The sequence below is a fragment of the Patagioenas fasciata genome, chromosome 12 (assembly GCF_037038585.1).
Source record: "Patagioenas fasciata isolate bPatFas1 chromosome 12, bPatFas1.hap1, whole genome shotgun sequence".
Lineage (NCBI taxonomy): Eukaryota > Metazoa > Chordata > Aves > Columbiformes > Columbidae > Patagioenas > Patagioenas fasciata.
Genome location: NC_092531.1, coordinates 18702380 through 18718513, shown reverse-complemented (window position 1 = coordinate 18718513; position 16134 = coordinate 18702380).

Sequence of the window (16134 nt, the reverse complement as noted above, 5' to 3'; positions counted from 1 at the left end):
TTTTCTTCTTTTCTTCTTTTTTTCCCTCTTCTTTTTGGCAGGCTCAGGAAAAGGCCTGTTTCCTGGCAGGAGGAAAAGCCAGCTTTGGCTTCCAGCAGCCGCTGACAATTCCCAGCATATGGTAAGAGAGGGAGCTTCCTCCTGCCCCATCAGGTAAGTGCCATCTTCCTCACTGAGTCAGTGATGGATGTCACGCTTGGAGAGCGCTGGCTACTGGGAGAGGAGCCAAGCGGCCAACTGGCCATTACAAGGGAACAGGTCAGGGTGGACAAGGCCTCTGGGTGAGGAAGGCATGCTCGCATAAGCATGCGACCAGGAAATGTGCTGTCTTAATGCAGCGTCATGTGCTTTGGGTTTTTCTGGCTAAACAACCAAGTTTGAATGGCCTATTTTGCTTACACTAACACTTGGGCTTAAGTGCTTTTGAAAGGTGAGTTGGAGCTTTTTCACATATGCCTTTCAGCATATAGAGCATCGCCTGTGTGCCATTCCCTCTCTGCTTTCCTTTTTCTTCTCTTTTTATTTCCTTTTCCCATGTCTCTTCGTGATGTTTTTATAGTAAGCTTTTCCTCTTTGGCTAGAAGACCTGATTCCACATCCTTTCCAGCTCCCACAGAGGCAAGCACCACTTTCTTTAGAGTAGCCCCAATTTTGCCCCATTTAGTCCTGGGGAATGATTCAGCCCCTGTTTGCCCTCAGGACATCCTTACTTCCCCAGCCTTCAGCCTGGAGAAGAGGAGATGAAGATGAGACTAAGAGGAGACCACATTGCGGTCTACAGCTTCCTCATAAGGGGAGAAGGGAGGGAAGGTACCGATCTCTTCCCTTTAACGACCAGTGACAGAACCCAAGGGAATGTCAGGAAGATGTGCCAGGGGAGGTTCAGGTTGGACATTAGGAAAAGGTTCTTCACCCAGAGGGTGCTGGAGCACTGGAACAGGCTCCTCAGGGAGGTGTCACGGCCCCAAGCCTGACAGTGGTCAAGAAGAGACTGGACAATACCCTCAGACACACAGTGTGAACTGTGGGGTTGTCCTGTGCAGGGACAGGAGTTGGACTCAATGATCCTTGTACAACACTTCCAACTCAGAACGGTCTATGATTCTATGAACCACATCTTGCACGTGTTTTGTAGCATCACATGAGGGTTTGGAAACTTCAGAGCTGCAAACTGAGGACTGCCTGGGAGGAGGACAAGAGGGTCCATGGGACATGGGACCAGGCAAAGAGCAAGCTCCAGCCCCCTTGATGTTTCCATGAGATCGGCTCTGTCTGTGCCTCTGTAAGGCAGGTCTGCAGATAGGCACCTTCAGAGCTCTGTTGAGCCATTAAGACCAAGCCCTCAGCAATTTTTTTTTTAATAAAAAAAATTAAAAGTTTTATATATATATATGTATTTAAAATCAAAGTGGCTCTGTAACACTTTTTTACCTTTCACCTGAGCCCTGACCTAGAGGGACCACATCTAGTTGAAAGAGACTAATTAATTCTCCATACTCACTCAGTCCATAGCCCCTCAGCCAAGAATGCTGATTACTGCTAACCAGGCTGCTGGTTTTTATCATATTGACAGGGCTAAGAGGACCCTAACTTATTTCACATAGAGCTCTGAATAGCCATTGCCTGGTAGAGAGTTTTGGTGAGGACTAAACTGAACTGTTCTCTATTTATACTAATGAGGACTGTGTACTTTGCAGCTCATTCTCCGACACAGAAATTAGCTGTCAGTAGCTTCTCTTCTGGCACAGATTGATCTAATACAACTGCCTCAATGCACTCTGCTTGTGCAGACGGTTCCAGTGCACATTACTGTCATTTCTGATGCCCTAAAAGCTGCTGCCTTCTCCCTCCCATGCTCTTAAATGCTCTTAAAAACTGCAGTGACACTTTTACGGGTGATGGGGCAAAGGTCACAAGCTGAATCTTTCCATACCAAGAGATGCAAACAGCAGATTCACATCTCTAAGAGGAAAGTCAGATTTGATTTCCTTTGTCAGTAGGTTCCTTGTTTGTGCATCATAATTGTAGATAAGTAAAAGGATGCAACTTTTCTTAAATAAAAATTAAAGTTTTCTGATTGCCATATTAATAGGATAAAGGATAGCCCAAGCAACCACATCTCTCTACCATATGAAATCAAGCTGCAATAGGGAGTGTAATACAGGGGATTACTTTCCAGAATCCATTGCAAAACACTGAGCGAAGCCATTGCCAGTCAATGCCCGAGTGCCAGCAGTGACCACGAGTACTACAGGGTGGTAAATGAGGAGTAGAGCCATGGCCATAAATTTATTCACATAACCTGCCAGGTAGCAATGGGTGCTGTGTATGGATGTATACAGCTGACCAGCAAAAACCCAAATGCAACTCATTGGCAAGTGCCTGTATTCATGAAGAACTGATTTTTGTATCCCTGTACCTCAGACATGTGAATGTTCACCCTGCACAGGTATTTTAAGGTGTTAATCAAAAGACAGTATTAATCTCAAAGGAAATGCTTCCATTTGGCCACAGATTTAATCCCAAAATTCTGGGTAAAATGTCTGTTTTGGAAAGGCTACCATACAATGTTAACTTATTCTTCCCTGATTTTTTTAAAAGTGACTTTCAATTTTTAAGTATAGGGTCTTTTATTTTTATATTATTTGATTGGTTTATCTTATTCTATGAGACCAGTCAAAATATTTTATACCACGAGGAGCGGCATACACTTTGATCCAGAAAAACAGAAAAGCTACTATAACGATGCTAAATAATCCCTTTGGTTTTGAAATAAACTAAATAAAATAAATATTTCCAGAATCCCATTTTTAATGTACTGCTGATACTATTGGCACAACATGAAACACTTCCTATAAAACTCAAAAAACCAGGGTTAGTATTTAACATGAACAAATTCCATCCAGTCATGTTTCTACACAAAATGTCCATTTAGTCTAATTAACTGCAGCTCCTGAGCATCAGTGAACGGATTTTCACATTTAACAAGTTCTGTGGAGTTCAGCAAGAACAATTGTTTCTTTTAAATAGTCGTGCTTAAAGAATATTGCTGCCCATCATACGGTACTCATTACTTCTTGCTTTCAAAAGTGTGTTGTCCACACAGGGAACAGGAATGATTCCACATGACTTAGGTGACAAATCATAAAACATGAAAAATGAATAGCTAACAGCTGTTGGGACTTTTCCTGCTGAAAACAGTTTCCTTCAAGTTAATATTTCCTCATGCTCCTAATTTTCCAAAAATGCCAACCCAGATGTTCCAGCTGTGTAGTACAGGTATCTCCAGTGCAACCAGCATCTATGGAGAGATCACTGAAGGGCTCCTCTGCTTTTCTCTTCTTCTTCCTTTTTTTTTTTTTTTTTTTTAAATTTTTATTTCCTCAGCAAGAGTAAAACTCGAGCATGGCCAGGTGTTTTCACTTCAGAGGCTCCAATAGCAACAACAACTCCAGTGCTTGGAAGCTAACAAATTTGTTGTGTCACAATTGATAATCAACTCTAGTAAAAGAATGTCCAAATCAATTGAGCTTTAGCAAGGGCAAACTGACTGGACACAGCCAGGCTCCCAGCAAAAGTAGGCCAAGCTTGATAAATTTGCCCTTATTATAGCTATTGATGTTTAAATTTCTTCAGGGATGTTGTTACATGGGTGCCTAGTGGTGACAGAGGTACGATGACCTCCTTCGATCCTTAATCTACACCTGTTAGTTGGCTCCCTAGTTGCTTGTGAGTATACTCAAGCTTAAAGGTTAACAAAAGAAAAACAGGCCAAGTTTACGCGACTGCAGCAACGGATCAATGCAGAGTAAATAACCTTCTCTGTCTTATTTCCCCAAGCATTATTGATCCAAGTTCTTTGTTCTTTGTCATGTTTCTGTCTTCTAATCCCAGGGGACACTAAACGATCGGCTCATATTGGACATGTTAACTGGCACATTATGACAGCTACCATTTTGTCACTCAATGTGGTGCTATATATAAAGAACCCTCAGTTCAGGGGTTTCTAAGCTGCTCTCTCCAAAACGAGCCTCAGATACCTGCTTTTTTCTTTCAGCATCTTTTGTTGGCTCACCCCTGCCCCTTAGGTATTTTATCTAGAGGTCTGCAATAACACTAAACTTCTTTTTTTTTTTTATTATTAATTGTCCCTCCTAAAATTCCTCCATCCTTAAAGATGGACAATAACCTAACAGTTAAAAATAATAGACACTTTTGCAGCATTCAGCACACGGCAGGAGTTTCAGGCAGCGGCAAATGCCGGTATCAATTCCAACCTGTCGGGGCTTGTTGTTTTTTATTTAGGAACAGGAGCTCTTTCCTTTCATTATCAAGGTTACATTTAAAGGATATTGTGCTTTCGTAAGTGTTCTCAATGGATTTCTATGGGATATTACAGATATCACTCTACCCATACTGAGCCTGAGCTCCGTCTTTCAGCTGTGCGGGTGCTCCAAGTGCCTAACGGCTCTATATACTTGCAGATTTGTGGTGGAAGTCTGTGTTCACCGGGAGGTTATTGGATTTCTAACAAAATTAATTGTATTTCCTTCCCTATGAATGATCCCTCTACATGCTTATCTCCAAATAAAGACTTGCCAATAATAACTCCCAGGATTATAAAGAAAAAAAAGCAGAAAAAAAAAATTAAAAGTGAACTTGGAAGGCACAGCAACCTACTAGTGCTTATTTAGCCTTCCTCACACTTTATCTAGGACACAAAAAAAGCCTATTCTAAAAGAAAAAACTTTTCCCTCCTGTGCCAAAAGACTCCCAGTGATGGACCCAATCTGGAGTAAATGTTGTGTCCCTTTCTGTCTCACCGATGGAGTGTCTGTCCTCTGAATAGTGTCATATGGATTTAAGACTCCAAAATTCATAAGGCATTTCTAGGTCTGTCTGGCACTTAATCAACAGTGTGATATAGATAGAGGGAGCAGGACTACATTTTAAAACCAAAGAGACTTGATAGTCAGAAGGTACATTCCTGCTTGTTTCTCTATGTCTAGGATTTCACTATATTAGCCATCACTAATCACCGTGCAAATATACTCTGTCGAGTGGACAATAATACCGTTATTACTTTCCTGCCACATAATCTTATCTTTCTTTAAGTCACAACCGAGTCAATCTATTCTTTGAACAGGTATTTTTGTTAATGCAAAGGAATCCAGGGAAAAAAAGCCGCTGTATATTTCAATTGAATTTCAAGTTCCTTCACGTCTCCATAGCTGATAATTAAACCAACTGACCTGTTTCTGCATTGAAGCCTGCAGGAAATTAAGCAGATAATACTCATTAGGTAGATAGGCTTTTGGGGATAGTTTATTAAAAGAAAAAGAAAGAGCCCCCAACCAAATAAATAACATTGAATTATGAATCTTGAAACAGCCTCATCACCTGGCTCTAGAGTTCTCCCCTTTTCTTCCACCGATAGCCGGGTTTGCAGAGGTGTTAGCAGGAACTTTTGAAAAGGGAACCAAAAAAGAGATATGTAAAGAATTTGTCCCAGCTAAGCTCAGTCATCCAAGCCTAAAAACAACTCAAATATTTATTGTTACAGTAGAAATAGATTATTCTAATATACTGTTTCAAAGATGGCACGCTCTCACTTTTTTTTATGTCTTTTTTCAATTCAAACCACTAAAAGATGCTAAAAACCACAACTGGAACATGGTGTGGCGTGTATCTAGAGAAACTCTTCTTTAGTTTGAAATGGTTTTGTTTTCGTTTTTGATGCACTGAAAATATATCCTTATAAGACATTTTAATCTCCACAAAAATTTGTATTTTTTGGACTTGCTGAAAAACTGAAAAAATCCAGGGCTCAACCAGATTTAACAGTTAATACGTTCACTATTTGTATTTCCAGCTGCAATTAGTTTGGAGCAAAGACCACGTATTTTAATGTTTAGAGAATGCCCAGAATGTCATAAAATCTAATTGTTAATAAAACTGACATGTAATTGTGGGAGATATGTGGTCAATATGTGTTACACCAGTGGAATTTTTGCTCTGTATTTCCAATCAGCATGAGGGTCTTTCATGTTATGGACAAATATGAGAAGAGTTATGACATTATTATCCTTAAAGGGTTGGCTATCTACAGAGCAGACACATATACATAGTTCACATTTCAACAACAAATTTAAGAATAGCTAGAATAATTAATTTCTTCTCCTAAGGAAATACAAAAGTATTTTCTTTCACAGAAGTGCATTGCCCCTGTTCTGCAGGTCTTAAACAGCATCTCTGCTTTGCATTCATATAGTATTGTTAGGAGGGCTTGAATATCTATTCATTACGAAGCCAGTTCACCTCTGCTGCTCAGGAGGACATTCTGCAAAGTGATCTCACTGACATGGTGACATCACTATGTTAAAAATAAGCCATGGTGGCATATGTGCAATAAAAAATATTATTATTCAAAACAAAATTATATTTCAACTGTGCAAAACTCTCAGTGTGTTTGGAGTGTATATTTAACAGAGACCCCGTGAGAAAAAAAGTTATGTTTCACTGTAATATTTTTATGTGGCTATAAAATACTATGCAAAAAACCCTCCCAAATGATGTCTTATTTATTTATTAATTAAGCTTTTTCAGCTGTCGGCAAAGAGATGCAGTCAAATTGCCTTACATCTGTAAGATGTCCAGCTTTCTGGATCACAAATTTGTTCTTTGGGAGGACAGATCTCAGGTGAGGGGCCAGGTCCCCATTCCAGTATTTAGAATTTTCTTTTGTCACTTTCTCAACCTGTTTTTTGCCACTTTATAGTACACTTACACTCCAAATAGGGAAGAGCAGCCCATTCTACAGTTTCATGCCATTTGTGCTTTGATAGGATGGCACTAATATTCTCAAAAATCTTCAGGGAATAGAAATAAGCAGCCTGGATTCTTTTTTACAAAGGGACAAGTCTCACAAACTGAAAGCTCACAAAACTGCTGAACAGTCTCAAGACTGAGTTCAATTAAGTAACGACTGTGGTGAAAAAAAGAATTATATTGATTACTAAATCATGCAAGCAAGTTTAAAATGCATCTATTGTTGGGTGGCAGTGGTGTTGTGTTTTTTGGTCTTTTTTCTTTTTTTAATTTCTGGAGAACAACTGAGAGGATGCTTGGTTTCCTCCAGGAAAGCCTGAGGAGTTCAGCTGACCATGGAAAGGCTGATTTCAGAGTTTTTCACTGGTAAGTGGGTGATTAGGTAAATGGCAAGAGAGACAGATGTGTCAGAAGTTCTTAAACTTGTCAGAAAAAATACTTTGCTTCTTCCACTGGAGACAACTGCATCCAGTACTGTATAACATACTTCTGATTTTCCTGGTTGAAACAGACACTGTCACAGCCCTCAGCTGGGGTAAACTGAAGTTATTCCATCAAGATTCATAGACTTAGGTTGGTTTGCTCTGTCAGGAAAACTGATCCAGGGTTTGAGTTTTATATACTAACACAAACATTTCTGGAGTACATTCATGCACAGCTTGGCTGATTTGGGATCTTGGAGATTATTGCGACCTTCTTGATAATATTCTTTCTTTCCTCTGTTCTTAAAAAGGACATTTCCATAAATAAAGCTTTTAGACTGTTCAGCAGATTTACCTCCTGCCCTCCCAGGCACACCCTAACCTCTTCTAATAATACAAATGTTATCTTAGTCTAAAAAGTTATTCTTGTCCTTGATGTGTATTTTGAACTCCTGTCAAGGGCCAGAATGGAAAGAAATCAGGGCAGTGTGAGGAAGGGTCAAACTGAGCATGAAAAGATTTCTCTTGCCTTCATGTAATATACAAATCAGGATTGTTAGAACAAACAGCCACCAACGAGCCACATTATTCATAACACTTCACAGTTTTCTCACGGAAGCCGACAAACGTGCTTTGCTGAACATATTTTGTTAATTCGTTGGGTTTTTGCTATGAATACAGTTGAATAATTTCAGAGCATTTTCCTGACAGTGATGAGCGGTGCTGTGTAGCTTCCCTAGGATGCACATTACTACTGTTTTGCTCATTTTGTGGATAGGAAAACTGAGGCACAAAAGCAAAAAGACATGTCAAGTGTAGGGCTATGAAAATAAAAGGAGTCTTGACAATTTTGAATTACTATGCCATGTTCTAGCAAAACTCTGAATCTCATATTAATCTGGTTCCTCATTTATTGAAAGCATGATATTTTGGGGAAGAATTATGAGGTTTAATTAAAATATGGCAAAGTATTTTTGCATTGCTTAATGAATCTCTAGATGATCAAAAATCTTCGGACCATTTGTTTGATCTTCATATTTAAACATGATTTTGACAGTAACAGTTCACCCAGGGCACTAAGACATCAGCTGCAGAAAAACAAACTAATATGGACCAGAGCTGAATTAAACTGTGTTGATGGAGATAACCAGTTGCATATGTTTTTAGTTAGCAGGAGCCAAATCAGATAACCACCACGCAGAAACACGGGGCCTGATGGAGAGATATATATATTTTTATTTTTTTATTATTTTTTTTTAAGAAAAGACTGCATTGCAGCCTGAGTCTTGGATACCACATTCATCCATTTATAGTCAGGAATCAGGAAAATGAAATTCTGGATAAAGTGTAAAAGGTGACTGGAGAGGAAGGAAGAGCAAAGTACGTGAAGGGCAAAGACATAAACATCGGTGCTGTTCTCTCCATGTTACCAGACAAGGACCTTCTATTGATTTCTCCAGGCGCGCTTGCACTTCCTTCCTTCAGTGACTAATGATACGCCCTTTGGGTTATGATGACACTGCATTTCATAGGCCTGCAGGTCGAGCACCTGATGTATTCTCTGCCTGGCTCCTACTTTAAGTCATTGTCCTCCTCCAGGCTCTTCTCAAACGTGAAGCAAATAAGAACAGGAGATAATTTACATCATGCATCCCAGGATACAGAATAAAATGTAGCTCTTCAAGTAGGTTCAAACTTAGCTGGATATTGTCCGAAGCTTCATTTCCAGTCTGCGGCATAGCACTGAGTCTGGTGTCTTTAATGTTTTTCTCACAACAGTTTCCAGAACTCTGTTTCCTTCTGCAGGAGCCCCAAAGTGCATATGTGTTAGGCACACATTTCCTCGCCCACTTCTGCGTTGGAACACAGATTTGTTTTAACTTTGATTAACAATCCTCCACAAAAATTTAAAGAAAGAAGTGACTGATTCTTCTCTCACTTTCAGTAAATTAGGAATAATTCCCCTCTCCCTCCCACCCCTAGGCCATGGATTTAACATAAATAATGTAAAACTGGTGAAGGTGACAGAAGAGTTAGGCTAAAAATGAAGAAGCCTACTGCTTTCAACACAGAGAATATGGGGCACAAATTATATCTCAGCCTATTTAATTGCCAGGCAAAATGTGGGACAAGAACTCTTGGGGGCTCCCAGTCAGCAGCAAAATGAAGCATTTGGTATAAGTAGCCCATAATAGCTGCTCTGGCCAACCTCCTTCTCATGTTCAATAAGTAAAAACAGCAGATTTTCAAAAGTGTGAAGAAGTAAACATCCGACTTTGACTTTTCACAGAAGTTCGTCCTATTGCAACCTTGTGTGCCTTTGGATATGTCAACCTATATTCCACCAGCAAACTAGCTTTTACATAATGAGCTACATGAGCTTCCCCAGCAACCACCTGGAAGACCAGTAACAACATCAGTAAGAAATTCAAAATAATGTAATATAACCTTAAAATCACTAATTTGACAAAAAGGGTTTCCTTCTTAATATCCAACACTGTTTCTACCATCTGAGGAGAATAATACTTCTGTGAAGCCAGAAATCCCATCATTTGATGTGTAAACTTTAGGATGCCAATCAGGATGGCTAAATACCTGATGTTTGCAACAAAATGTAGCTGTAGGCTTTTTCATGAGTGTCTCATGCTGTAAGTGGCACTTACTGGTCCAGAGACTGAGTTTTCAGCTCTCATTTTAAGTTTCCAGTCTCTTAAGAGACTACCATGACTTAAGAAAACCTTAGAGGGCATAGAAAAACATTTGTAAAAGCCTAAAAAAAAATACTGATATCGAGAAGCGTAATGGAGGCACCCCAAAACAACTCCAAGCAAATAAGAAGCTTAAAACAACTCTCATTAAGAACCAAAACTAAACATCAGAAAACAATGTGAGCCAAGGGGGTAATCCAAAAATCAGTCAGCACTCCAGCAACATTTAATAAACTGGAGGTTCAATGTACCAGTTGGGAATGTTATCACTGTACAACCACAGCAGAGTGACGCTCGCAGCAGACAGCCCTCACTCACTCCAGGGCACCCAGAAGAAATAATCACTTGTCCAAGGGAACAAGGGCTCACTCGAGGATAAATCCAGAAGAAGATAAAATAATCACTCACCAAGGAACAGGTGAGGGCTCTGCATCCTGGGAAGTGTCCTTGAATAGCATCCCTGGTCTAGAGGGAGGGCTTTGATCACAGTCCCACTGCTCCAAGAAGACCACCCCAAGTGGGTCTTTGGTGGGAGTCCCATTTTATAGCCTGGTCAGATCAGGCTGTGACCATCACAAGCATGAACCAAGAGCTTCTCTGGGTCTGGGCACCTTGTTAACTGAGGACCCTGTCTATTGACCGGGGGTCTGGCTTCTCCTGCTTGCCCCACCCTGGGGAGGTGTCCGTGGGGACAAAAGGTGCTAAAGAGCTGTTAACTGCCCCATTGAAAGCTCTGGATCTCAGCTGGCTGCCTACAACTAGCTCTGGAAACCTCTGGACTTCTTTCCACGATTTCATCTTCTTACAGAACACTCAGTATTGAAAACAGCTTAATAAGTGCAGGCATACTGTCCTTATTTCACCTTTATTTGGTGCTAATTCCCCCCACAGAGAAGATAACCATTTCTTAGCTGTAGTCTGGAGAGCTGCCTTTAGGTCAACAAACATTTCTTTCTTGGGCTGCATAATATTCATGTTGTGGTTTTGGCAAGTGTTGATAGGAGAGGCTGTTACTTAAAGCTTTATCACATTTAATTATTACTCTGGTCACTAGTTAAGACAGCGCATGTTCCTTCTCCTTTGCCCCACTTACCCAAAACGCATTGGCCAATGGAACAGTTGTGTAAAAAAGACTGGAAATCAAGCATTGTGGTACCACTTGTTAGGCCTGGCAGTGGTAAGAAGTGTCAGTTTGGCTGGACACCGCAAATTTTTGTCTCGGGACAGATGGACTGGCATCAACGGGGACAGAAATGGAGGAGAGGAACGTTCCAGACACTATTCTGGGTGGTGAATGGGAGATTACAGCAGCTGCTAAAGCAAAGCACCTGCCTGTGTCAAACTTCAGTTGCATCTCAGGCACTTCTGGAATGAGCGAAGTTATTTCAAGTGATGAGGAGTCACGGCTGGGCATCAGCATTGTGAGCAATTCCTTGGGCTGCATCCCCTCCTGCCAGCATGGCCAGTCATTGTACCCTGGCTGGCAAAGGCCAGATTAGTTGTAGGTGTTACTGCTTCCAAGAACAGGAAGGTGCCTGATGCTGAAAGACTCAGGAGATAAGGAAATTTATAAACAGAAAAGGGACTTTTCCCCCCCCGCCCCCTTTTTTTTTTTTTTTCTCCATGCATCCAGATTTGACAGGAGATGTGTATTTCTAGACATTTAATGAAAATAGGTGGTCATGCTAAGGCAGAGGAGTATTCACTCCAGTAAGATGTGGTCCCATCAAAATACCCTGCCAGAGGCCAGTAAAATGAAGGAACACAAGTCCAAAGGCAATTTCTCAATTCCGGTTCCTAGAGCTGTTTTTTTCTCAGTTTCATTCATTTTCCTTGTGCTGCCACCATTAGGAGGTGCTGGATGGATGCTTTAAGCATGGTACTCCAGTGCAGAAATTCATTGTGCCATCTCATAGAGAAATACATTCACATGCAGGGAATTCCTGAACCTACAGCTGGTTATAGAAATATTATTCAAGAGCCAACATTATGTGAACCATCTTGGAACACAAAGACCATGAAAATCAGCAAGAATTTTCCTCCATTGAGAATCTGGAAATCTATGCCATACCTTAATATCCAACAGAATTCTTGAGTACTTGGTATGATTTTTTTTTTTTAATTGAAACATATGATAGAAATTGAAATCTTAATCAAGTTTCCTCAGCTTACTAATTATTCATCCTTTGTTTTTACTTCTGTGTTCTGCCTGACAATCGAATGTGGCAGAAATTTAAGCCTGGGAGTATTCTGTTGCTTTCAACTAGCTCTTAAAACACCTTTTTGTATACTCACACACTGGTTAAAAGAAGAAAGAAAATATGTGAGCCATATGACAACAATGAGGAATGTCTGGACAGAGGATCTCTCTGACTCTTTAAAATCACCATGTTTACCATCCTGCAATCGATGAATTAGTAAGGATTTTAATTGTAAAGCTCTGACTGCTATTGCCACATTTCACAGACTGGAATCAGGAGTTATTTCATCCATCTCTAAATTTTATTTCTTTACCAAGTGCCTGATCATGAGAAACAATAACTTTCAGCAGTGTAAATTCCCACAGGACTTTGAGGATTCACTCTGACTAACTACAGACCCATCCAATATCTCTCAGGATCAGTCTCTACCTGTCCCAGTCTGAGATGTTCTGTTGCTGTAGACTGTAACTGTTTACAAAAGTGGGAGCCTTCAATAGATCAGTGTATGAAATCATCCCTATTCCTCCACAGTAGTTTGTAAAGTTTCCAAAGATCTTTCCAGGCTTTCTGGATGAAAACCACTATATAAATGGAAGATGTCATTATTATTTATTGTTTCAGTTTGACAGAAAGATGGAGGGTTTCATTTTGACTTTATATTTCCATCTCCTCTCCACTTTGCCTTTGTTTCATAACTTTCTGACATGCAGAATTTTCCTTTGTATTCCTTCCAAGCTGTTAAAGCAGAGAGGTTGGAAATGCTGCAGCCACAAATAAGTGTTAAATTAGAGCAATTTTTAATTATGATTTGTTTTCTCATCACATAGGCAATCATGTCAAGTGCCCTAAGCTACAGTGTCCTGTATGAGGACATGAGACTAGCTGGTTCAGGATATTCCAAAAAGGAGCAAGAAATCAATTTCTTGGCAATTCTGAAAGGACCTTACGAACAGGGAAATTTCTGTCACAGCCTTACATTCCTCCTTTTCTTGGACCCTAGAAATACTATTTCACATTGCTTTGAGTTGTGTTTATTTGATATCTTTTGTAGCAGTTAATTTTCTCTGCACACAGCTGTAATGAGGGACAGATGATGGGAAACCCAAAAAGCAAGAAGTTACCTGCTATTAATGTGAATACCTCAGAGTTTGGCCACAGTTTGTATGTATCTGAAAAGGAAGATATTCACCTCATTATTTTCTGTTACCCCTCCTCCCAAATATTTTTTCCTTTAATTCATCCCATAGTATTTTGTAATGGGGAACCCTAATGGATAATTGTGCCATGTGATATTATTTCTTCTTGAATATCTAATTTCATAATTCCTAGTAAGGTAAATGTTAGTTGCTTCTACCTTAAGCAAGGCACAACTTTGTTTACCACAGGAAAAAAAAATGGTGTTCAGTATGTCCATTCTGCTTGAACAGGTTGAAGCAGAGTTTCAATTCACTGTCATTTTAAAGAATCTTTAGAAGAACGGTGGATGAGCTCTCATCCCATTACCAGCTTTATTTAATCTAAAATGCCTCAGAGAGACTCCCTTATCTCTGAGTTGTGCAAACACAATGCTGCCCATTGATTGATACAAGATCTGTTGTGAACCGTGTAGAAAAACTGCTGGTGAGCAGAATCCTATGTGAATCCAGCAGGTAAAGTAGGACTGAAAATAATGGTTAGGGTCTACAGCTGTGTCCCAGATACTGAAGGAGAAGACAACTGCTCCTGCAGTGCTCAGAAATTAGAAGAGCACAGAATTAGTCTGATGGATACCATAACTTCATTATTACGATTAATATCTTTAACACATCAAAAAAATAAATTAAAGAAGGAATGTGCTGTCTAACATATTATGGTGCCATGTAATCTCCAAAATTCTGAAATACTGATGTAGATTTTTTGTTGCTGTTGTTGTTTTAATCATAATTGCTCCAGTGTCAAATGAGACTGTTAGGAAAAGCGAAGTTGTTACAGAAAGTTCACTGTTTTTGGACCTTCTGTGAGTAGTGCCAAATAACAAGTTTTTCTCCCCATGTTTTTCCCACTTTTGCAGCTGCCTCTTCATTTCCTGGTTTGGAGACTGACTCAGAAAATAAGACATTAAGCATTAAAATTAACTGAAAAATAAAGGGTGGAGATGTGAAAAATGTCAGGGACTTTGCATTCTATTTTTCGTAAGCTTTCAAACTTCTTCAACATTTCTTAATAGTCTTGTTTAATATTAGTTTTTCCAGCTACTTTTAGAAGACATTTTGGAAGACATGAGGCCTAGATACTGCAGGCAAGAAGCCTAATGACTTGGGGCATAGACCAACCAAAAATTAATTCCAGATGTTCCAGATGGCTCTGATAAGGCAGAACTTGGTGTTTCATCAGTTTGTTGGGGCTTTTTTTGTGAAAAACATTGACAACAATACAGAGGCCGAGATTATGTTGTGGACTAAAGTTGTATGAGCATAACTGTAGGGTTGAAATTTTAGACACATTTTTCAGTACATTCGTGTACCTGTGTTTGCACAGTATATAAGGCCACTTTCCCCTCAAGACTACACTGAGATGATTTCAGTCGATGACCATCATAGTTATTATACTTGTAAATCACAGTCTATACTCATCGTTGTGGAATTTCTAGCTTGTAGGAGATGACTTGTATTACCTGTCTTTTAGACCTACCCTAAGATCTGCAAAGTGCATGTAATGTTAGAACTGGCCTTATCTGCTGAGGAATTATGTTTTTACTTAACTTTACCATAAGCCAAACAGGAGCTCTTGAAATCTTGCACAGAGCAATGAAAAGTCTAACTCTTGCTCACTTTTGAATACCTAAATGAAACACTTGTGTCCGGAGACCTGGCTGTAGGACAGAGGAACAGTGCCAGGAAGGAAAGCAGCTCTGAAGATCATTGTGGGAATTTAACTCATTTTCTGGATGTGTTCATCTTTCTCCGTTAACCCAGAGGACCCAGGGCTAGCAGATCCCCATCCACTTCAGCCCACTGCCTCGGGTTACATTAAATGAATCCAGACCTGAGATGAGCAGTCTCAAGAAGGGAAAAAAAAAAACAAAAACATGCTCTACTATGTCAGTAAAGCAGCAAAGAAATAAAGGGGCGAAAAAAGGGATATTTGTCTCAGAATCTCTAGGATGAGAAGCGCATCTCACTGAGTATTTCCATCCTCCAACTGCTCCCTCTGCTGCCTGCAAGACATTGGAGGAGAGCCCAGGTGGGCTCTGCATCCCTCTTCCTCGTTCCGCTCTCAGCATTAGATTCCGACAGTTACTAGATAAAGTTAAAGACTCATGTAGTGATCTTCACACTAATTGGACTGTAATGTATAGCCTCGGTCAAGCAAATCTCTCCCAGCACTCCTCTCCACAGACGGCAATCAAGCCATTTACAGAAGATGCATCGGCTGCTGGGACCCTGGAGTAACCTTAAACTGCACTGGCCTTTTAGCAGAAAACACAATTAATTTTGATACTGAAGGGCAATTAGGACTGGGGTTAAAATAAAAAATCTTCTGAACAGAGAATGTCAAAGACTGGGAAGGAAACTATTTCCCTTGTACACAGTGTGTTGAAGGTCTGTAAGCACAGCAACTGTCAGCTCACGTTAATTCAGATCACTTTGTAAACCCCCCATTTCAGCAGAGGAAACATAAATTCAGATTAATAAGCACCATGCTCAAAGCCCACTAAGGCTGATTGCCATTTTCCTCAAGTGTTTGCTGCCAGAATGAGTACAGCTTCTTCTCGCTCTTTCTGGGGAAACCTGCTTTAAATTCCAGACTTCAGTGAAGCAACCAAATGTATTTATTTTGTTCTCTTTAGTTTCCAAAAGAAAATGGTCTTCCAGCTGACGCTCTGCGGATCACAACACAGAGAAAATCATGTCAGCGACTCTCTAAACTTCTTTTTAGAAGCACAGAAGATGTTCACAGTAAGACACATCTACATGTATCCATGTGCCCTGACAT